The 20178-nt window shown below is 41.2% G+C and overlaps 2 protein-coding genes across 3 annotated transcripts in view; one reads left to right on the top strand and one right to left on the bottom strand.

Annotated features, from left to right (window-relative positions):
• LOC306966464 (arylsulfatase I-like) overlaps window positions 1–2134 on the bottom strand; it is a 28251-nt gene extending 26117 nt beyond the window's left edge. The window contains exon 1 of one of the 2 annotated variants that reach the window (XM_079561231.1): window positions 2048–2134. The gene's annotated coding sequence lies outside the window, so the exon portion shown is untranslated. Of the gene's footprint in view, window positions 1–2008 lie in introns of both variants that reach the window. The other variant, XM_079561230.1, reaches the window with a different exon arrangement.
• LOC306966774 (uncharacterized protein) overlaps window positions 1–20178 on the top strand; it is a gene marked incomplete at both ends in the record, with an annotated part of 190776 nt that overhangs the window by 46476 nt on the left and 124122 nt on the right. The window lies entirely within an intron of this gene.

Genomic DNA, 20178 nt, shown 5'->3' on the forward strand with positions numbered 1-20178 from the left:
AAAAATGTGACAAAAAATGACAAAAAAGACAAAGAAATGACAAAAAAAGACAAAAAAGACGAAAAAATGACAAAAGAAAATGACCAAAAAATGACTAAAAATGACAAATAAGACAAAAATGTGACAAAAAATGTGACAAAAAATGACAAAAATGACAAAAAAAATGACCAGAAAAATGGACCAAAAAAAGACAAAAATGACAAATAAGACAAAAATGTGACAAAAAAAAGACGAAAAAATTACTAAAAAAATTGACAAAAAATGAAAAAAAAAAACAAAACAAAAGATGACCAAAAAAAATGACCCAAAAACGTTTTTGTCATTGTATTTTGTCACATATAACAAAAACATACTATGTTGATGTTGTTATTGATGGAAGATGGAAAAAAAATTGATGGCGTAAGGAAAAAGATCAATTTAAATGAGTTTTGTAGGTCTTAGCTTTCAAATGAGGCGTTACACTGGCCTACAGGATTTGGGTAAAGCTGAACTGGAGAAGATTCTCTCGGTTCAGGCGGGAGTTAAGAGGTTAAATAAACGTCTCTCTCCGTGTTTTCTTCATGAGCAATGACTACGAGTTCATTAAAATGATATTGTTACATGCTGTAGTACTGCATAAACCTAATTCAGTATTCAAAATGGCCGCCATAACAACAAAAGTCACATGACTGAATGGCATGTAAGACGACCCGCACTATATAGGAGACCAGTGGTTCTCAACCCCCCCCAGTCTATATCGCACTACAATGATGACAAACCTTCTGCTGGTCTGTAAATGCAGTAAATTAGAATAACTGCCTTGTATAAAATGTCTCTCTCAAAATGGCTGTAGTGAATGTCTTGAAATAGGCCTCTGTCTCTTTAACCCCTTAACTCCCACCTGAACCGAGCACATTTTCTCCAGTTTGGCTTTACCCCAATCCAAAAGCTTCTGGAAAAAAGGTGAAATAAAAATAGCGACAGAACTGAAACGAAAACGATGATGAAGATGTGATGAAGAAGTGATGAAAAATGGACAAAAAATTGACGAAAAATGATGAAAAAGTGGCAAAAATGTGACAAAAAATGTACTATTTGACAAAAAAAATGCAAAAAAGTTACAAAAATGAGTTGAAAACAAATTGACAAAAAGGATAAAAAAAAATGATGAAAGACTGACAAAAATTTGACAAAAAAAAAATGAAAAAATGGACAAAAAATGTACAAAAAAGGATGAAAAAGGACAAAAAAATGACTGAAAATTGACAAAAAATGAGGAAAAAGTGGCAAAATCGTGACAAAAAATTGACAAAAATTTTGTATTTGACAAAAAAGTTACAAAAATGAGTTGAAAACCCCCCAAAAATTATGAACAAAAATCTGATGACGTGAGGAAAAAGATCCATTTAGATGAGTTTTGTAGATCTTAGCTTTCAAATGAGGCGTTACACTGGCCTACAGGATTTGGGTAAAGCTGAACTGGAGAAAATGCTCTCGGTTCAGGCGGGAGTTCTTTCCGACACGCCCCCTCCACACGCTGTCTGTGGCATCAGTGGGGAGGGGGTTCTGCTGAGGAGCAGTGGTTGGTCACTCGGCTCGGAGGCGTCTCCAGGAGGTGGGGGCGTTCCTAGGAGGACTCAGGCAAACCTATCCCTAAAATGGCCGCCATCACAGTTTTTACAGATTACTCAGAAATACGTGAATGTGCCAAGGCAACACTTCAGCCATGTTTTTAATGAGGGAGTGACAGAATAACATGATGGAAAGCTTGAAAAAGTACATTTTGCAGAACACCCCCCCTTTAAAGACAGAAGTAACAGAGGAGGACAGTGGCCCGTGTTCAGAGCCGAGGTTTCATTGGCGTCTGTGTCTCTGACGGGACGTCCTGTCTCCATAATAGAACGTGCGTCTGCTGTACTCGAGTAAAACCGCTCCAAAGTAACGTAAACATTTGCAGCTCGAGCTCAAAGGGCTGAAGCTCCTCCTGACGCTAAAGACGCCCCCCCCCCCAGTGACATCATGCTCATACCGTGCGCTCCTACACTCCGGATCGATACCGGATCGATACCTGTCCTGAGTCCTCACGGCCCGGCCCGGGGCTCGGTCTGCAGCCGCAGCGCCATCGATCCACTCCCGGAGCCGCACCGAGGCCTGAAACTCAGCGGAAACTCTCCAGAACTGGCCCCAAGTGTCTGAGGCAGAAACACTCCCTGCGCAAACACGCGCGCCAGCCACTTCCGCCCGGACCTTCACAATAAAAGCCTCTTCATTCAGCCTCCGTTAACCCGTTAACCCCCGCCTGCACCGAGCGCACCTCCTCCAGTTAGACTCTACCCCCACTGGAACATGAGCTCAGAAGTGGCATAACGTGGCAACAAAGGGAGCGAAAAGATTGTAGGTCTTAGCTTTCAAATGAGGCATAACTCTGGCCTTTATATATTTAAAATGTCTCTCTCAAAATGGCTGTAGTGCACGTCTCGAAATAGGCCATTTTGCATAATTTAACCTTTTAACCTCTTAACTCCCGCCTGAACCGAGAGCATTTTCTCCAGCTCAGCTTTACCCAAATCCTGTAGGCCAGTGTAACGCCTCATTTGAAAGCTAAGACCTACAAAACTCATCTAAATGGATCTTTTTCCTCACGTCAGCTGATTTTTCACCATCTTTTTTGAGGGGTTTTCAACTCATTTTGTCACTTTTTGTCATTTTTTTTCATTTGTTATTTTTATTTTTTGTCAATTTTTTTTTCCATTTTTTGTCATTTTTGTAAATTTTTTTGTCATTTTTTTGGTCGTTTTTTGTCATTTTTTTGGTCGTTTTTTGTCATTTTTTTGGTCGTTTTTTGTCATTTTTTGGTCGTTTTTTGTCATTTTTTTGGTCGTTTTTTGTCATTTTTTTGGTCGTTTTTTGTCATTTTTTGGTCGTTTTTTGTCATTTTTTTGGTCGTTTTTTGTCATTTTTTTGGTCGTTTTTTGTCATTTTTTGGTCGTTTTTTGTCATTTTTTTGGTCGTTTTTTTTGTCATTTTTTGGTCGTTTTTTGTCATTTTTTTGGTCGTTTTTTGTCATTTTTTGGTCGTTTTTTTGACATTTTTGTCCTTTTTTTGTCCTTTTTTTGGTCATTTTTTGTCATTTTTTGGTAATTTTTTGTCATTTTTTTGGTCGTTTTTTTGGTCGTTTTTTTGTCATTTTTTGTCATTTTTTTGGTCGTTTTTTTGTCATTTTTTGTCATTTTTTTTGTCATTTTTTGTCATTTTTTGGTCCTTTTTTTGTCCTTTTTTTGGTCGTTTTTTTGTCATTTTTTTGTCATTTTTTTTGTCATTTTTTGACATTTTTTAGTCATTTTTTTGTCATTTTTTTGGTCATTTTTTTGGTCGTTTTTTTGTCCTTTTTTGTCCTTTTTTTGTCCTTTCTTGTCATTTTTTTGGTCATTTTTTTGGTCATTTTTGGTCATTTTTTTTGTCATTTTTTGTCAATTTTTTGTTTAAAGGCCATAACTCTGGCCTTTATATATTTAAAATGTCTCTCTCAAAATGGCTGTAGTGCACGTCTCGAAATAGGCCTCTGTCTCCAAGTCCATTTTGCATAATTTAACCTTTTAACCTCTTAACTCCCACCTGAACCGAGAGCATTTTCTCCAGCTCAGCTTCACCCAAATCCTGTAGGCCAGTGTAACGCCTCATTTGAAAGCTAAGACCTACAAAACTCATCTAAATGGATCTTTTTTCTCATGTCATCACATTTTTTCCATCTTTTTGGGGGGGGTTTCAACTCATTTTGGAACTTTTTGTCATTTTTCAATCATTTTTTGTCAGATTTTTTGTCATTTTTTGTCATTTTTTTGCCATTTTTTTGTTAATTTTTGTTATTTTTGTTATTTATTTTTTTTGTCAATTTTTGTCAATTTTTTTAGTCCATTTTTAGTCCATTTTTTGGTCATTTTTTTGGTCATTTTTTTGTCATTTTTTGCCATTTTTTGGTCCATTTTTTGTTAATTTTTGTTAATTTTTTTGGTCGTTTTTTGTCATTTTTTGTCATTTTTGGTCAATTTGTTTTTCATTTTTTGTCATTTTTTGTCATTTTTTTGTCATTTTTTTGTCATTTTTTTGTTATTTTTTTGTCATTTTTTTGTCATTTTTTTGTCATTTTTTTGTTATTTATGGTCCAAATTAGCGTAAATGCACAAACTGACATTACCCAAATCTAAAAGCTCCTGAACTGGAGAGCAGCAGTGTAACGCCTCATTTGAAAGCCAAGACCTACAAGAGTGATTGCAACTTTTTGTCATGATTTTGTTGTTTTTTCATTACGTTTGTGGCTTTGTCATTGTGTTTTATCACTTTTTTGTGGCTTTTTTTCATTGCTTTGTTGCTGTGTTTTTGTCTCTTTTTTGTTGTTGTTTTCTTGTCATGTTTTTGTTACGTTTATGCCACGTTTTTTGTTGCTTTTATGGCACATTTTTGTCCCGTGTTAATCTTCGTTTTGACCCATCTGGAGGCCGGAGAATGAAGCCACACGAGGCTTTCTTTGATTTTTGCTCAGTTTATTTCTACCCAGAGTTTTATCGATGTTTTTGGTCTTTTTGGACAGGACAGTATTTACAAAGAAATGACCGAGGCTAAATCACCACAACTTTCACAACCACAACCCGAACCAGTCACGTTCAGTCCCACAGTTAGTGAAGATCAGGGCAGGGAAAGGATGAGCAAGGCTTTACCCCAGTCCAAAAGCTTCTGGAAAAAAGCTGAGACGAAAACAATGTTGGAAATGGGACAAAAAAGTGACGAAAAATGTATGAAAAGGTGGCAAAGATATCACAAAAAAATGTCACAAGAAATTGACAAAAAACTGACGAAAAAATGTGACAAAATGTGACAAAAAATGACAAAAATGTGACAAAAAAATGACAAAAATGTGACAAAAAATGCTTTCTGCAGTTCGATTTTGTAACAAGAACGAGGATAAAGACGGCACAAAGAAGACCGGGGATAAAGACTCTTAAAAAAGAAGAGGAAAGATGCCAAAACAAGGCCAAAAGGAGAGGAGCAAACAACAACCCAATGAGGACACCCCTCTGGAAGACCCTGGAGGCTCCGATATCATCAACAACTCCACTGCCTTAATCTTTAGTCTTAAGGAAACATATAACTGTGTGAATCCTTGTTTTTCTGAAACTGCCAAAGCTGCTTGTTTTACGCTCGTTTTACGCTGTATTCGTTGCTCAATATTGGATTTCCCGCAGTGTGAGGAGCATCGTGAGCCTTCAGATCGGAGCTGCAGAGTTCATTTTGCTAACAGTGCAGCAGGACAAAGGATTGTCTTTCACTGTATCGCAAAACTTCGAGACTCAGTTTCACAAAACAATTATACAAAGGTTTTTGGCTTAAAGAAGGTCTTGTCAGGCCGGGTGCGACAAACGATCACTTGTCGTGGGGAAAATGTTGAAGAAAGAAAAGCTGCAGACACACTCTGCGCTCTTGCCGGCGGGGTGTGTGAGCTGGGCGGGGCTTGAGCGTGAGCTGGGCGGGGCTTGAGCGTGAGCTGGGCGGGGCTTGAGCGCGAGCTGGGCGGGGCCTCTGATGTGTGACAGACCCTGGTATTGGCTTGTTGCACAGTGTGGCTATGCTAGTTCCTCTGACCTGAAGGTGTGAGCGCCTGGACTTCCTGTCTGTTTTCTTTTCCTGGAATAATAATCATATTGTCTCAAGATTCTGTTGTGGGCGGTGAGTTCCCGGTAGATGATCATTTACTGTGTGTTCAAATCATGATGTGACAAGTTCAGAGGAGATGCCTGCGATGATGAAGGATTGATAGTTTGTCTTGAAGCTAAAGGCTAACATGCTATAAAAAATTGTGTAATGCATGAACCCCTTAACTCCCACCTGAACCGAGCACATTTTCTCCAGTTTGGCTTTACCCCAGTCCAAAAGGTTCTGGGAAAAAGGTGAGAAAATAGCAACAAAACTGAGACGAAAACAATGATGGAAATGTGACAAAAAAGTGAGAAAACATTGAGGAAAAAGAGGAAAAAATGTGACCAAAAAATTACACAAATTTGATTACAAAATGACGAAAGAAATTACCAAAATGTGACAAAAATGTGATACAAATTTGACCCAAAAAATTACAAAAAATTGGACAAAAAAATGACAAAAATGTGACTAAATGTGACAAAAATTTGATAAAAAATTGATGAAAAAAATAGAAAAAAATGTGACAAAAAAATGACAAAAAATCTGATGAAGTGAGGAAAAAGATCCTCTCGGTTCAGGCGAGTTTAAATTAGCCTTTAGCTTCAAGACAAAGGAACTCACTGGTCTAGGCTAATCTTAATGGAAATTAATACAAACAGGAAGTACTAGCGCCCACAGCTTCAGTTCAGAGGAACTAGCGTAGCCACATTGTGCAACAAGCCAATTGTCTAAAGATTCTGTTGTGGGCGGTGAGTTCCCGGTAGATGATCATTTATTGTGTGTTCAAATCATGATGTCACGAGTTCAGAGGAGACGCCTGCGATGATGAAGGATTGATAGTTTGTCTTGAAGCTAAAGGCTAACATGCTATGAAAATATATATATAAAGGCACTATTTCAAGTTGTGTAAAGCATTAACCCCTTAACTCCCACCTGAACCGAGCAGGTTTTCTCGACGAAAACAATGATTGACAAAAAATGACGAAAAAAATGACAAAAATGTGATAAAAATGTGACAAAAAAGTGACAAGAAAATGACAAAAATGTGACAAAAATGAAAAAAAAATCTGTTGACGTGAGGAAAAAGATCCTCTCGGTTCAGGCGGGAGTTAAGAGGTTAAATTAGCCTTTAGCTTCAAGACAAACTCCCTGATCCTCACAAACATAAACGTCTCCTCTATGGAAATATTTCTACCAGGAACTCACTGGTTTAAGCTAATCTTAATGGAAATGAACACGAACAGGAAGTGCTAGCGCCCACAGCTTCAGCTCAGAGGAACTAGCGTAGCCACATTGTGCAACAAGCCTATTACAACAGCTTCTCCGTTTAAAGCAGGGGTGGCGAACAGGCGGCTCTTGGCCAATCAGAGTGCGGCTCTTTGCATGATTGGAGATGTTTAATACAATGCAGCTCTTTGCAAAATAAATGTTTCCCATAAACTGTAAAACAGTCTTTAAGAATCTTGACCAAAAATCCAACAGACCCTGTTTTCATCTCTACACACATGTGAGTCCGTATCTCTCTCCTTTTGGAGGCGGTTTGTAAAGGAGCCCGTGCAGCCTCACTCAAACAGGATGTAGTTAAACAACAGGCAGATCGTGGCTCTGGGATCAGCTTCTGCTTTTCAGGTTTCTGATCAGATACTCTTTATTTGATGAAATTTGGCTTCATATTCACAGAAAAAGATCAAAATTAGGAAATGGAAAAAAGCGGAGCTCTGACGAAGCATATGATGCGAAGCGCGACATCGTAACACGGAAATACACAAAGTCATGACTTTCCTTCCACATGTGACAGAAACTGTAACAGATGCAACATAAAACAGAATCTCAGATCCTCCACAGGCTCCTGATTAAAGTTTATGAACTTTATGCAGCCTAGAGTGCGTTCTCTGCACAGTCCAGTCAGGACGAAGCTGCACTGAGCCACAGGCCAGGGGCGGGTCAGAGGAGGGGGCTCAGTGGGCAGGGCCCCACATACAAACACACCCCAGCATTAAAAAAACAACAAATCTAATTCTGTCTCAGTCAGAGCAGAACAGCACAAACTTTCTGTTAATATACATGTATTTCAATCTTGGTGAGGAGTAAAACCATTAAATCTAACACAATTATTGAACAAAAAAGGAAAAAGGCATAAAGTTATAGTTTATTGTGATTAAATAAAATGGTCACATTATATTTAATCACAATAAACCACCGCCCCGGGATCTCGCTAATGGTCAGTGCCTTTGTGGCTCTTCACAGGGCTCTTGGTCTCTGACTAGTTGGCCCCCCCTGGTTTAAAGAGTCCTGTCTCCTTACGCCACTGCTGAGACTCAGAAAACTACTTAAGAAGAAGAAGATCTTTATTTATATAGCGCCTTTCACAGACATATAGTCACAAAGCGCTTTACATGAGACAGTTGAACATTCACTCCATACTCGGTGGTGGTAAACTACATTTTTAGCTTCAGTTTCCCCTGGGGGAGACTGTCAGAGGCGCTGTCGCGACTACACACATCTGCGCCAACGGACCCTCTGACACCACCATACACTCACTCACACACATCATTCATCCTGGCCTATTGTGCATGTTTTTAGTGGTAGGGGAAACCGTAGTACCCGGAGTAAACCTACGCAGACACGGGGAGAACATGCAAACTCCACACAGAAAGGCCCCGTCCCTGGTGGGAATCGAACCCGGACCTTCTAGCTGTGAAGCGAGAGCGCTAACCGCTGCGCTACCGAGCCGCCCACTTAAGCTGTTTGGCAATATGTCTGACTTCTACCGCTGTGAGACATCACTGTCGAGACACCAGTGTTCCGATGATGCTCTCCTCGGACCCCTTGCCGTGTGTTTGGTTTCGTTGTTGTCAGAAAAACCCTTTTAGTGGCCAGTTCTGTGGAATAACTGTAACAACCTATGGAACTATTTCTAAGCAGGTTGGGGAACTACCTAACATTCTACATTCAAAAGACTTTGTACCAAATAATGACATGAGAGATTAACTTACGATCCGGAGAATGAAGCCACACGAGGCTTTCTTTGATTTTTGCTCAGTTTATTTCAACCCAGAGTTTTATCGATGTTTTTGGTCTTTTTGGACAGGACAGTATTTACAAAGAAATGACCGAGGCTAAATCACCACAACTTTCACAACCACAACCCGAACCAGTCACGTTCAGTCCCACAGTTAGTGAAGATCGGGGCAGGGAAAGGATGAGCAAGGCTTTACCCCAGTCCAAAAGCTTCTGGAAAAAAGCTGAGACGAAAACAACGATGGAAATGGGACCAAAAAGTGACGAAAAATGTATGAAAAGGTGGCAAAGATATCACAAAAAAATGTCACAAGAAATTGACAAAAAATTGACGAAAAAATGATGAAAAAATCTGACAAAATGTGACAAAAAATGACAAAAATGTGACAATGTAACAACCTATGGAACTATTTCTAAGCAGGTTGGGGAACTACCTAACATTTTACATTCAAAAGACTTTGTACCAAATAATGACATGAGAGATTAACTTACGATTTGGTTACTTTAATGCAGGAAAATGTTAAAGTACAGCTCAGCTCATTTGCCAAATAATGATTCACATATAACACAACATAAAATGACTATACTAGGTTAATATAAGAAAGGACCTATGACTAGATATTATCAATAACTTTGCAGTTCTGAGATGACGGTTGAACTTGTGAGTTATGGCACTTCTTCTTTTGTTGGTTTCGAGGAGAGGGAGAACGTCAGCTACATCTACAGCAATTTAGTAAACCCGACTGAGGCATGCCACGGGGTCTCCTCACTCAGCCTCCACAGTCTCCAGTCTCGTTCCTCATTGAGAGCCGTCGTAGGGGGATCTTCTTTAGGTTATTTTATGCAATTTAGCGGCGGTACTCCGGAACCAGTGTGATGGCCGTTCACAGCGCTCCGTCGAGTCTCCACCGAGCTTCCTCAAGAGCACAGGGCACAATCGGGTGGTTTCCTGTCACCGGCGCGGCCTCACTCCCGCTCTCAACCGCTGTGTCTGATTCAGGAAGGGCCGGTCGCCTTGTTCCGCTTTCGGTTCCTTCTCTGCGAGAAACAGAGGAACTTCTGCAGCTTCAATGCGTGGAATTCTCTACTCGGCTTCTCTTGGGCTTTACAGCGTCGTAGACTGGAAGGTCCGAAGCAAAAACCCCACCAGGCTGCTTGCGCTCCCTTCTTTTATACTCTCCAAAAGCCCTTAATTTCCTACCCCCGTTTTGCCTCTCGTTGTCTCTGTCCAGTCAGTTTGGTCATTCCCTTTTCAGGCCCTGTTTGGTCAAGATTTCCTTTCGAGCGAACTCCTCCCTCCGTGTACTGTCGGCTATGAATGAATTCCCCTTGTGACATCATGGCAGCATACACTACCTACAGCATATAGTGCCATAAACGATTAAGTACTATGGCCTTCTCTGGTCGCAATAGACACGAATTTCCTTGTTTAAACATTTAAAGGTAAATATGATTACTACTTCTTCCTGGCTATTCCAGATAAGATTTTAAGCGATGCGAGGCAGAACAAAGGCTATATCATGAAGCACTAGTCTGGATGATCTCATTCTTTTTGACAGATGCTAACTATCATAGCCACTTTAGCATAGGGACCTCTGATGCTAACTATCATAGCCACTTTAGCATAGGGACCTCTGATGCTAACGATCATAGCCACTTTAGCATAGGGACCTCTGATGCTAACTATCATAGCCACTTTAGCATAGGGACCTCTGATGCTAACTATCATAGCCACTTTAGCATAGGGAGCTCTGGTGCTAACTAGCAAAGCCACTTTAGCATAGGGACCTCTGATGCTAACTAGCAAAGCCACTTTAGCATAGGGAGCTCTGGTGCTAACTATCATAGCCACTTTAGCATAGGGACCTCTGATGCTAACTATCATAGCCACTTTAGCATAGGGACCTCTGGTGCTAACTATCATAGCCACTTTAGCATAGGGACCTCTGGTGCTAACTATCAGAGCCACTTTAGCATAGGGACCTCTGATGCTAACTATCATAGCCACTTTAGCATAGGGACCTCTGATGCTAACTATCATAGCCACTTTAGCATAGGGACCTCTGATGCTAACTATCATAGCCACTTTAGCATTTGGAGCTATGTGCCATCCCATAAGCCACTGCGCCAAACCCCCGCCCCACCAATAACTTTAAAGAAGAAGAAAAACAGCTGTTGATGATGTCACTTCCCTTTCCCCTGTTTAAGGACGGACGGATTGTGCAAATTCTGCTGAAGCTCTAGTTCCCGAACTGCACAGATCTAACAGTCGACCCATGAAAGGTTAAGGAGTTAGTTGTCAGTGCTTAGAGGCTACAATGTGATGGTTTCAGACGCAGCCATGGATGAGCGGGTCCGACTCTTTACAGGACTTTCCCTTCACTTTTCCGCAGAAATAAACCCCGTTAGTATTCGGCTCTGGCCTCAGCGAAACACTCGCCCTGAAACGTTGGTTCACCTACGATTGTGTCTTTGAACCAGCACAGTTACTTGATGCATGAGAATATATTGTATCGCAGACGTATCGGGCCGTCTGTGTCGGGATACGTATTGAATCGTGATGGGACGGTGATAAAAGTCTCGGCTCTAGTGCGTGAAGAGATCGCACGGCGCTCACGTCACTGAGCCCCGCCCTGCTGCTCCTGTGTGAACACGAGCAGAGGCGACTGAAGAGGAACTGTCCCCGAGAAAACAGATGTGCAGGAGCGAAAGAGTCAGCCTCATTTATGAAGGAGTTTTGTCGCACAGAGATTCTGATTGTCCGAGGACAGAGCCAGTGATTCTGACGAGGAGGCACAGTTTGGAGAGTGCAATAAAACTTGGATAAATGTGATTTTTTTGATTAAACATAATTGTAAAATCAGTATGTGACAAACGGGTCAGAGTTAAGCAGTGTTTATATAAATCTGAAGTAAAAAGTAAAGCGTGTTCATATGAAGCTCTGGTCCTGGAGGTTCTTCCCGTCTGAAGCTCCGCCCACTGCAGCTCTCTCTCTGGATCAGACTTTAGTCAAACTCTGAACAGGAAAGAGCCGTTCTGTCTGGAATCAGTCTGAGCTTCTGCCACCAGCTGCTCATCTTCAGGAGACTTCACTACCAGAGCTTCCAGCTGTTGAGGAGCAGAAAACAGACAGGATTCAATTAAAGTGATCTAATGTTTTGAATACGCCCTCGTCCTGGAACTGCAGAAATACTTGATATGAGCTGATTCTCGAGTCACTTTAGCTCAGGTGTTAAATTTAGAGAGAAAAGGACTGAGAACCTTCCGTGGGCTCTGCTCTGAATAAACTCACAACAGTGTGTTCAGTGGACAGTCCGGGCTCTGCTTCAGGTCCAGGAGCTCCTTCACATCAGACTCACTCAGACCGTTGCTACTCAGGTTCAGCTCAGTGAGATGTGAGGAGGGGTTGGACTTCAGAGCTGAGGCCAGAGAGGAACAGCTGATCTTCGTCAAACCACAGCCATACAATCTGAATAAAGAATAAATGAGGAGATTGAGGAACACAGAGGAATAACAGAAAAACAACTGCTCTGAAAAATACTGTTTTCTTTCTAACGTAATCTTTGTAAACCTAACCATAGCCCTCACTCTTCTCCTAAACCTTTTATTAAGGCTCAATAATCAAAAGTCTATGAACACATTTGTAGCATATTATTGAGGCATTTGAAATGTATGACACGTCACTGACCTGTTTGAGGTCACACAGACAGTGAACTCACCTGAGTTTCTGCAGGCGACAGTCTGACCTTTCCAGAAAGCCACACAGATGAGACACTCCTGAGTCAGACAGACTGTTATCACTCAGGTCCAAGTAAGTGAGATGTGAGGGGTTGGACTTCAGAGCTGAGGCCAGAGCGGAGCAGCTGATCTTTGTTAAACCACAGCGCTGCAATCTGAATGAAGTGAGATTAAAGTTCACAGTAAATTTTGATATAGAGACATTATTTACTGTTTCCTTTTCTGTTTGTGAACATTAAACACTGTTACTCTGAGACTGGCACCTGCAGCATTAATGCCTGAACACTAACACAGATATTGTATGTGTGAATGTGCAAACCCTTTCTATTAAGGCTCTGCACCTGTGTTCTTTTACAGACTGACCTGAGAGAGGAGAGTTTACAGTTCGGACTCTTCAGACCGTCACACAGCACAGACACTGATTTAATGCTCAGTGTATTTTTAATCAGCTCCAGCTCTGTGAGATGGGAGGGGCTGAAGCTCAGCGCTGTAGCCACCACTTCACAGTGAAGCTCAGAGAGTCCACACTCGTTAAACCTGTAACAGATGTTAGAGTCACATGTGTTAGAACAGACTGAAGGTCTGAAGCTTCTGTCTGTGGCTGAGGACTCACCAAGCCTTCCTGCAGATCCTCACCGCTGGGACCAGTCTCAGTTTACCCTGAGGAGACGTGTTGAACTTGTTTAGGTCCAGCTCCTCCAGGATCTGATCTGACGTCTGCAGCTTGTCGGCCAGAGCCGAGCACTGGGCCTCAGACAGTTCCTCCTCAGATCCACCAGAATTCAGGATGTTCTGGAAATGGTACTGAATAATTGTTTCTGTAAACAGAGAAGGTGCGTCCAGTGTTTTTATTCATCACAAATAAAATAAATCTGTAGGAGTATCATAACACTATCATAACGCTATACTAACTCTATACTAACTCTATCATAACTCTATCATAACTCTATAATAATTCTATCATAACTCTATCATAACTCTATCATAACTCTATCATAACGCTATACTAACTCTATCACAACTCTATCATAACTCTATCATAACTCTATCACAACTCTATACTAACTCTATACTAACTCTATCATAACTCTATCATAACTCTATCATAACTCTATACTAACTCTATACTAACTCTATCATAGCTCTATCATAACTCTATCATGACTCTATCATAACTCTATCATAACTCTATCACAACTCTATACTAACTCTATACTAACTCTATACTAACTCTATCATAGCTCTATCATAACTCTATCACAACTCTATCATAACTCTATCATAACTCTATCACAACTCTATACTAACTCTATACTAACTCTATCATAACTCTATCATAACTCTATCATGACTCTATACTAACTCTATACTAACTCTATCATAGCTCTATCATAACTCTATCATGACTCTATCATAACTCTATCATAACTCTATCATAACTCTATTATAACTCTATTATAACTCTATCATAACTCTATCATAACTCTATCATAACTCTATCATGACTCTATCATAACTCTATCATAACTCTATCATAACTCTATCATGACTCTATCATAACTCTATCATAACTCTATTATAACTCTATTATAACTCTATCATAACTCTATCATAACTCTATCATAACTCTATCATGACTCTATCATGACTCTATCATAACTCTATCATAACTCTATCATAACTCTATCATGACTCTATCATAACTCTATCATAACTATCATAACTCTATCATAACTCTATCATAACTCTATCATAACTCTATCATAACTCTATCATAACTCTATCATAACTCTATTATAACTCTATTATAACTCTATCATAACTCTATCATAACTCTATCATGACTCTATCATAACTCTATCATAACTCTATCATAACTCTATTATAACTCTATTATAACTCTATCATAACTCTATCATAACTCTATCATGACTCTATCATAACTCTATCATAGCTCTATCATGACTCTATTATAACTCTATCATAACTCTATTATAACTCTATCATGACTCTATTATAACTCTATCATAACTCTATTATAACTCTATCATGACTCTATCATAACTCTATCATAACTCTATCATAACTCTATCATAACTCTATTATAACTCTATCATGACTCTATTATAACTCTATCATAACTCTATTATAACTCTATCATGACTCTATCATAACTCTATCATAACTCTATCATAACTCTATCATAACTCTATCATAACTCTATCATAACTCTATTATAACTCTATCATAACTCTATCATAACTCTATCATAACTCTATCATGACTCTATCATAACTCTATCATAACTCTATCATAACTCTATTATAACTATCATAACTCTATCATAACTCTATCATAACTCTATTATAACTCTATTATAACTCTATCATAGCTCTATCATAACTCTATCATAACTCTATCATAACTCTATCATAACTCTATCATGACTCTATCATAACTCTATTATAACTCTATCATAACTCTATTATAACTCTATCATAGCTCTATCATAACTCTATCATAACTCTATCATAACTCTATCATAACTCTATTATAACTCTATCATAACTCTATCATGACTCTATTATAACTCTATCATAACTCTATCATAACTCTATCATAACTCTATCATAACTCTATCATGACTCTATCATAACTCTATCATAACTCTATCATAACTCTATCATAACTCTATCATAACTCTATCATAACTCTATTATAACTCTATTATAACTCTATCATAACTCTATTATAACTCTATTATAACTCTATTATAACTCTATCATAACTCTATCATAACTCTATCATAACTCTATCATAACTCTATCATGACTCTATCATAACTCTATCATAACTCTATCATAACTCTATCATGACTCTATCATAACTCTATCATAACTCTATTATAACTCTATCATAACTCTATCATGACTCTATTATAACTCTATCATAACTCTATCATAACTCTATCACAACTCTATCATGACTCTATCATGACTCTATCATAACTTTCGTATCCGCCACCATTGCCAAACTACAAGCCGCAAATGCGGCGCAAATGCTTGACGCCGCCTGCAAGCCCCGCCTCCCCCGCTGCTGAATGGTAGGTTGAAATTCATCCGATGTAACGCCGCCACTGAGATCAGACCCAGACGTTACATTATAATTATAACTGACCGCAGTTTACGGATCGCTAAGGCCAGGCTAAATTAATTGATCTTGATCAAAATAATAATTTATATTCACACCAGTATGTTTTTTCTCCCTAAAGCATTCAACACTGTGAACCATATGATTGTCATGATCTGTGTTCTGTCCCCTGTTTTGCTTTGGTTCTGTGTCTAGTCTTGTTTTATTTTGACATGTCTGTTCTGTCCTTGTGGTTTTGCTTTGCTTCCCTTGTGTTGATTATCTGCTCCACCCTAGTGTTATTTAGATCCCTGTGTTTTCCCTTGTCTTAGTCGGTTCATTGTTTGTGCTCAGTGTGTGTCCTGTTCTTGTTTTTGCTATTTTGCCAGTTCTTGGACAATCCATTAAATTAGTTTCACTTCAGAATTTTTTTTGGCTGTTTTTTGCATTTTGGTCTCATTTTCAACCCCAAACCATAACAATGATTCTCCTAGAAAAGCTTTCATTCCTAGCTGTAAAAAACACATCCCTGTTTTTGTGGTTTACTAGTTGTCTAATGGACCGATATCCAACCGTCAAATACAATGGCCATGAATCTCCTCTTCTTCCTCTTCAGTGCGGCTTACCCCAAGGTTCGATTTTGGGGCCTCTGTTGTTTTTGTTAGAGGCGAGCCATCACAGAAAGTGAGGACACAACTCGGTTATGATAGAACAGGGAGGAAGTCGACTATTTAGGATTGAAATCCAGAAACCGGTTCCATTAACTTATGTTTTAAAAGGCCTTTGAATTGGCTTAGGGTTAGTTGCTTGTAAGTGGCCCACCCATCCTTCACCTGGCAGCATGCTGGTCTCTGTCAGAGCTTCGCCTGAAATTCGTCAATTTCTTGTTTGCTGAACGCTCGGTAACGGCTTTACAGGTTTGGCAATATTTATTGAATAATTTTGTTATAAAATTTGCCTGGGTGCCCAAAGAGTGGGTGCTCCAGCCCAGCAGCACCCCCTGAATCGGTGCCTATGCTACAAATAAAAGTATGCGGAAAGGACTTCCATGGAATTTGACACCTCGTCCAGATGCTGTTTTGCCTAGAGGCTTCTAAGCAGAAGGCACAACAGTACCCCTGGAAAGTACATATTTAAATTGAAAGTCATATCAGATAGGACCAGAAATTATAGTATGCAAAATTTGCAATCAGGAGCTAGCAGCCAGGCAGTGCAGGCCTGGGGTGGAGAGCATATTTCTATATGATCTCCACCAGGCAGTGCAGGCCTAGGGTGGAGATCATATAGAAGCCAGGCAGTGCAGGCCTGGGGTGGAGAGCATATAGAAGCCAGGCAGTGCAGGCCCAGGGTGGAGAGCATATAGCAGCCAGGCAGTGCAGGCCTAGGGTGGAGAGCATATAGCAGCCAGGCAGTGCAGGCCCAGGGTGGAGAGCATATAGCAGCCAGGCAGTGCAGGCCTAGGGTGGAGAGCATATAGCAGCCAGGCAGTGCAGGCCTAGGGTGGAGAGCATATAGCAGCCAGGCAGTGCAGGCCTAGGGTGGAGAGCATATAGCAGCCAGGCAGTGCAGGCCTAGGGTGGAGAGCATATAGAAGCCAGGCAGTGCAGGCCTGGGGTGGAGAGCATATTTCTATATGATCTCCACCAGGCAGTGCAGGCCTGGGGTGGAGAGCATATAGAAGCCAGGCAGTGCAGGCCCAGGGTGGAGAGCACATAGCAGCCAGGCAGTGCAGGCCTAGGGTGGAGAGCATATAGAAGCCAGGCAGTGCAGGCCTGGTGTGGAGAGCATATAGAAGCCAGGCAGTGCAGGCCTAGGGTGGAGAGCATATAGAAGCCAGGCAGTGCAGGCCTGGGGTGGAGAGCATATAGAAGCCAGGCAGTGCAGGCCTGGGGTGGAGAGCATATAGCAGCCAGGCAGTGCAGGCCTAGGGTGGAGAGCATATAGCAGCCAGGCAGTGCAGGCCTGGGGTGGACGCCACTGGACACCCATCATCCAGTGGAGTGGGATGGGGGTGGCACAAATAAAGCACCTTTACCTTACCTTTTGAATGTGACTGCAGTTAACAGCACAGCAGAGGCATGGGTTATGAGAGGAGCCGATGTTTGGTACCTAAAATAAAACCTTTTCAGAAGAAGACAACTCTATGGTTGTCTGTGCCTTATATTGCTGCAACATATGGTTCTGTCAGCTCTTTTTTAAAGGAAGTCCAGTTGTGTTGATTTACCCTTTTTTTTAGTTTAACATATGGTTTTATTTTAAATCTTTGTCCCTTTCTCATTGTGGCAGGGACAGGTCTGGTCATGTGATCACATCACATGACAGAGTTTATAAAGGAAGGAGCTACACATGCCTACTTCCTCTTCTTGAGCAGGCCTGTACACATGTCGCTTTCTGGTGAGCTGAAGAACTGTTTCGGTTTTAAGACTTTTCTATTCACCTTATTTTGGAAGTTCACACGGGAACCGCCATACATTTTGCCCGCCCCTTTTCTCCTATCAGTTAACATGGGACTGGAGAAGTCCAGATAAAATCACTACACGAAAACAGAGCGGTTCTCAGGCCGCGCAGAGAAACAGTGCAGTGTTGACATTTTCCCTCGTTCCCCGTTTAAATGAACGGGCTTCGTGCCCGGTAGTGTCAGGACAACGGAACTGATGTTGTACATTATTTTGTGTTCTTTAAGGGTCCAACAGTCCAGTTTAAAGGTGTCTTGTAAATCTTGTAAATATTGTTCCATTGTTTGCCATATTGTAATCGCTTTTATAGGCTCAGTGCAGGTTAATGTTTATTTTGAAGTTAGTTTACTGTGATATTTTGTTATTTTAAAATATAACCCTCTGGCTGGTGTTGGCCCAATTTATTGACAGCAGGGGGCGACAGGGTGGGTGGTTTCTGTTGTGGAAATGGTGTTTATTTGTGTTTAACCATGTGTTTGTTTTTCACTAATCGTATACCTCCCTCGCCCCAGCTCGAGGCCAAACCACTGCAGTTCAAATTCAACAACTATTTCTAGTATGTTTGTGTTTAATTGTAAATAAACTCTGCTTTAGGGCTGTTGGACCCACACTGACTGTCTGGCTTTGTCATTGAAGCTCACCTGTAGTCTAAAACGCCTTGCTAGTGTTACATCATGGTACGACCTATGACCTAAGATCTTCCCCATGACAAGTGATTGTTCGTCACAAACGGACAGAACCGTGCCCTGTTTACCTGACTTTATTCTAGACTCAAGCTGCTATAAAGTTAGTCCATACCTGCTTCAAGAGATGCTTTCTCCTTGGTGGTCACAGTGATGGTGGAGCTCTCGCGGCTCATGCCGTGTTCCCCACAGTCACACAGGACCCTGATGGAGTAGGTCGTCTCAGGTTGAAGTCCAGAGATCACCATCTCCTCAGACTCCTCAGACTGCTCTCTCTTCCACTGGATCTTCTCCTGAGTTTGTCCGTACTCCACGATGAATCTGGGAATGTTCTCGCCCTGTCCCACCTGTGGTCTCCTCCACTGGACTCTGATCTCTGTGGCTGAAGCCGTTCCTCTGAGACCTTCTGGAGGACCGCATGGTAAGGTTCTGATGGAGGTTTTAGGGGCAGCAGCAGGTCCCACTCCCAGATCAGTGACGGCTCTCACTTGAACTCTGTACTCTGTGTGAGGGCTCAGACCAGTCACAGTGACCTCTCCAGCTTCAGCCTGAAGTTGCTGGTTCCATTCCTCCTTTCCTTTCTCACTGAACTCCACTCTGTATTCAGTGACACTGTGCGCCCCCTCTGACGGGACACTGAAGTGCAGGCTCACAGTGTTGTGTGTGACTTCTCTCACAGTCACTGGTTTAGGTTTAGAAGGAAGCTCAAAGTCCACACTGATTAAGTCCCCGTCTTCGTACAGGTAGATGGCTGAACCTTCGTGGTTCTTATCTGCTAAACCCACAACCAGGAACCGAAGGCTCTTCTTGTCCTTGTCCTTGTTGGCTTCTGCAAAATCACTGAAAAGTTTAGCTTTACGTCTCACAGTAGAGTAGATCACGTCTTTAGAGCTGTACCAGCGTCTGGGCTCTGGAGCATCCGAGCTGTTGGACTTAGATCCTTTTAGGTGTTGGTCTAACTCTGAGAGGAACGGCTCAGTGCTGTCCAGAGAGGTCAACACGAACACCAGGGTGTTCTCTGAGTCACACACTTTATCTGAGAGAGCGTTTTTGGAAGAGACCGTTTCTGTGTTCTTCATCAGTTTCATAAGTGATTTGACGGCATTGGTCTCATCATCCTTGTCTTCCATCCACTGGTTCAGTCTGTATCTACTGAACGGACTTTCATCCGCCTTCTTCAGGACTTCTGCCAGAGCTGCCTCCCCCTCTCCTCCTCCACGGATCAATGGAAGCTTCTGAGACAATGTTCCTTGGAGTCCCAGCTTAAACTCAGAGCACAAACCTTTGAAGGTTTTGATTTTTTTGCCAAGTTGTGGGAAGTTCTGGCCTGCAGGACTCTTCAGGACATCGTTACACCACATCTCCAGCTCAGTGAAACCTTCCAGGATGTTCTGAGCCTCAGTGACCAACCTCAGACTGATCTGTCGGACCAGTTTGGAGGCTTTAGAGTCCAGGACACTGAGCGGCAGCAGATGCACAAT

Source organism: Gobius niger, assembly GCF_951799975.1.
Source record: "Gobius niger genome assembly, chromosome: 8".
NCBI classification, from domain to species: domain Eukaryota; kingdom Metazoa; phylum Chordata; class Actinopteri; order Gobiiformes; family Gobiidae; genus Gobius; species Gobius niger.